The sequence below is a fragment of the Oratosquilla oratoria genome, chromosome 2 (genome assembly GCF_046742065.1).
Source record: "Oratosquilla oratoria isolate Oo_2021 chromosome 2, ASM4674206v1, whole genome shotgun sequence".
NCBI lineage: Eukaryota > Metazoa > Arthropoda > Malacostraca > Stomatopoda > Squillidae > Oratosquilla > Oratosquilla oratoria.
In genome coordinates this window covers 75,612,321-75,617,320 of record NC_134778.1, presented here as the reverse complement: position 1 = coordinate 75,617,320, position 5,000 = coordinate 75,612,321, and the positions used below count along the sequence as shown (strand labels likewise).

Sequence of the window (5,000 nt, the reverse complement as noted above, 5' to 3'; positions counted from 1 at the left end):
ATAAAATAAATTCGTAATATGACTTAAATTCTAACAATGATAACAATGATAACTATGCAAGAATGTTTGTTGTTACTGTATATGAATTCTATATTTAGATATCCGGTTGGTGGCTTACACCTAAGGACTAAGTGGCATGTCTAAGCACTCATAACTTGAGTACACTATCTAGCATGACCTAAGGTTGTTATGTCGTATATATAATATATTTATATATATATATATATATATATATATCTATATATATATATATATATACCTATATGTATGTATGTATACATACATACACACACACACACACACACACACACACACACACACACACACACAACACACACAAACACATGTATATATATATATATATATATACATATATGTATGTATATATATATACAGTGTATATATATATATATATATATTTATATATATGTATGTATGTGTATATATATATATATATATATATATATATGAATATATGTATGTATATACGTATGAATATATGTATGTATATAGTGAAATTGTTTAATGTATGTCTATAGGAAGATAGTGTACCGGTGGATTAAAGGGGTGCACGTATAGTTCCACCATACAAGGAAAAATGGCACAAATATGAATATAAAAATTTAAGAGTAATTAGTCTGTTAGGTGCAATTGGTAATGTGTATGGAGGATGTTAACTTAGAGGATTAGGAAGGGGAATGATAGGGTGAGCAGTGTGGATTTAGGAGAAGAGAAGGAGGCATAGATCAAGTTTTTGCAGCAGGGCAGATATGCGAGAGAAGTAATTTGGCAAAGCGTAAGGATGTCCTTTGAGATTTCATGGATTTGGAGAAGGCATAAGACAGAGTTGATATGCGTTGTGGAGTGTGTTGCGGATGCATAAGGCAGGGAGAATTCTGTAGACAGTCAAATGTTTTTTGCCTAAACAATAGAGTTTGTGTTAGGGCCAGGAATGGATAGATTGAGTGGCTTTAGGTGAAGGTATGTGTAATGTCGCCATGGTTGTTGAATGTGTATAGAGTGTTGAAGGAGGTAAATACAGGAGTGATAGGCAGGAGTTTGATGTTGATGAGTGAGTGTGGAGAGAACTGGGAGGTGAAGTAGTTGTTGTTTTACGAATGACTGTGTATGTGGCTAAACCTGAAGGTAGAATGAAGCTGTTGGTGGTGGAGGTTGGAGGTATGAGGGAAAACTGAAAATAGATTTGAACAAAAGTAGTGTGATGAAATGCACGAAGAATTGTGATGGCGGGTTGGGAGTAGATTGAAACGATAAGAGGCTGAAGGACCTGGAGAGATTTAAGTGTTTGGTGTCACATGTGGCAGTCAATGTAGGAGTAGATGTAGAGTTGAATTACAGTGTAAAGGAGGCAACTAATTGTCTAGGAGGAATGAAAAGTGTTATATGAAACAGGAATCTGGGTATGATCGCAAATAGAAGGTTGTATGAGGGAGTGGTTTGTGGCTATGGGCATTGTATAGAGTGGATACGTGGAATCTGAAGGAAGCAAAAAGGAAGAACATAAACGTGTATGAGATGAAGCGTTTCGAGAAGCATGGTAAGTGTAATAAGAATGGACCAAAGGAGAAATCGGGAGGTGAGGCAGAGAGCGTGTGTGTATGTGGGGGAGGAGTTAGTTGTTGGATAGGGTAGAGCAAAGCATGCTGAAATGATCTGGGGTAAATGGAAAGAATCAACAATACTAGAAAAAAAGCATAGTGTAATAAAACTAAATTGAATGGAGGTTTTTCTGTGAACGTTGAAAAGAGAAATATCAAAGGTAATCGTAACATGGATTAGGTAACTAGAAGGAGGCCACCAGTCATGCGTCGAGAGGAATGTCGTGTGGAGCACCAAGTGAACAAAAGAGTAGGGCAGTGAATGGGAGAGCCTGGTTGTATAATGGACGAAAGAAGTGGACACGGCTCAAAGATTGTTCCTCTCTATAATTATGCTCCTTTTATGGATGAGGGGTAGCAAAGATTTGCCATATAATATCCAAACAGTGGTGAGGAACCAGCGGGTTCCAGATTAAGTGTTCCCTAGCTGTTTGAAGTGATGGGATCCTCGCTTCATTGCTTTATAGACCCCCGTCTACACATTCAAGATTCCTCGCCAATTGTTGTGAATTGAACTTCGCTCTTACAACATTCTAGGCTTCCCTAAGTCTACAATGTATGTGTATGTGTGTATGTACATGTATGTGTGTTATGTATGTAATATAAGTATGGATGGTATGTATGTATGTATTGTATGTATGTATGTATGTATGTATGTATGTATCCGTATGTATGTGTGTTTGTTATGTAAATATGTATGGTATGTATGTGTGTATGTATGTATGTATGTATTGTATGTAAGAATGTCTGTTCTATGTATGTATGTATGTATGTATGTATGTACGTAATGTACGATATGGTAGCGGTATGCAAGTGGTGTGAATTGAACTTCGCTAAACAAACATTCTAGGCTAGTACCCCTAACGTTCTACTCAAATTCAACAATTGTTATCTAAGGTTCAATATAGGTTTAACTTCACTTAGCTCGTCATTCAGTCCTTTTCAATATATGATCGCAAAAAGTGATTAGCGCACCAATGACATTTGGAGAATTTCGAAAAATCAAAGTTTTTTGAAGCCCCGAGTGGTGCTGTGGCAAGACCAAGCGGTATGACGCCTTATTGATTCCACGTAGGTGCTGAGAGAGAAGGGCCACCAATGGAGTTTCGTTTGGGTGTGTGGGATGGGTGTTAGGTGTATGTTTGGGAACTCGGCCGTCCTCGCAATATAAAGAATAAAAAATTATGCTGTTTGTATGTATATATGTATGTGTATGTATGTATGTATGTATGTATGTATGCATAGCATGTATTAGTGTATGAATCATGCATGTATGTCTGTATGTATGTATGTATGTACTGTATGTTATGTACTGTGTGTATGTATGTATATATGTATGTATGTAAGTACTGAATATGTATGTTTGTATGTATGTATATATGTATGTATGTATGTTATGGTATGTAAGGTATTGTATGTTATGTATGTATGTAATGTTTGTATGTATGTATGTGATGTATATGTGTGTATGTATGTATATATGTATGTATGTATGTTATGTATATATGTATGTATATGTATGTAAATGTAATGTTATTTGTATGTATGTAAACGTATGTACGTATGTACGGTAATGACAAGTGTGTCTGCTATGTGTGTATATATGTAGGCCATGCATGTGTATGTGTGTACGCGTGTATGTACGTACGTTAGAAATATGAATGTTAAGTCATTGTATGTATCGCTGATATTGTCGTATTAGACGCACTCCTTAATCAACCCACTAACTCGTCATGAAATACACCTGTGAAGGTGAGGAAAATATTCCCTGCAAGTGTTAAGTCACATCTTTTTCACAAAAAATAAAATCATCTAATAAGGTAACATACAAAAAAATATAACCAAATCGCAAGCAAACACTTCAAACGAGATAGCCAACATTAAATTTGCGCGTTCCGTATCATACATTATTTTCTAACAATTTTAAAATGGATATTTCAAGCAAACCTGGCGAATGGAAATAATTTCTTTATGAGCAAATGACTTAGCCAATACGGACGATACACGCTAAAAGCAAATGTTACAAAGAAGTTTTATTAAGGTAAATGTCCACTCATCTCAAAGCAAATAAACTACAGCTCATACTAAATATGTATAAATCTTAAAAAAATATAAGATAAACAACGAACAAATGAAGAGGCGACAATATAACAACTGTATAAAAGATAAATAATTTCGTAATAATACTCATTGATAGAGTTATTGTTTGTAATAACTGAATCCAATAAATTTTAGAATGAAGTCTGAATAATATCGGTATTTATAAAGAAATATGGTTAGAAATGGTACAGGGATATTCAAAATAGACTATAAATGTGTCTCGACAAATTGTTCACAATGCTCATGTCATTGCCGAACAAGGCGCAGTCTGTTTTCAAGAAACATTTGATCCACAGATAATGTGTTCAATATATGATACACATATATTTATTTATAATACATAATATATATATATATATATATATATACATCCTATGTATTTATGTATGTATGCATTTATATATATATAGTATAAATATAGTTTATATATATACATATAAATATGTCTGTATGTCTGCAAGTCATATATATATATATCTATATATATATATATTTTTATATATTTATACACGTATACACACACACATCACACGCACACACAAACACCCACACACAAACACCCACACACACACACAAACACACACACACACATATTAATATCTAATTATATGATGTATATATATATATATATATTTATATATATATTATATATATATATAATAATCGTACGTATATATATACACATATTATATATATACATATTTATATCATATATATGTATAAATGTATATTGTATTACGTATGTATAACTACACAAACACGCACATACAAAACTATATATATATATATATATATATATATATACTATATATATATATGTATGTATACACACACAAACACACAGCATATAATTATATATATATATATATATATATATTTTATATATTATAGATATATATATCATTTATATATATACGTTTGTATACACACACGCACACACACGCGCGCGCACATCACACACACACACACACAGCACACACACACACACAAACACACACACACACACACATATTTATCATATATATATATAGTATTTATACATATTTATATACACATATATATGTATATATATATCTCTATATATATATATATATATATTATATTTATTTGTATATGAGAGAAAATACGCTAATGGCAGCGACATCAAACCGATAATTTTTATGACAGTTGCATGCAGGGTTCGAACCCGCTGTACTCGGCTATCGTGTAAATTGCTGTGTACATAGTATTACAAATGGCGATATGTTCGTGATGACAGGGTTCGTCCCGGTCCTTACCCCA

General features: G+C 33.0%; 1 protein-coding gene across 1 annotated transcript in view; it reads left to right on the top strand.

The window, feature by feature from the left end:
* LOC143036323 (uncharacterized) overlaps positions 1 to 5,000 on the top strand; it is a 44,352-nt gene that overhangs the window by 29,655 nt on the left and 9,697 nt on the right. The gene's annotated exons all lie outside the window — the stretch shown is intronic.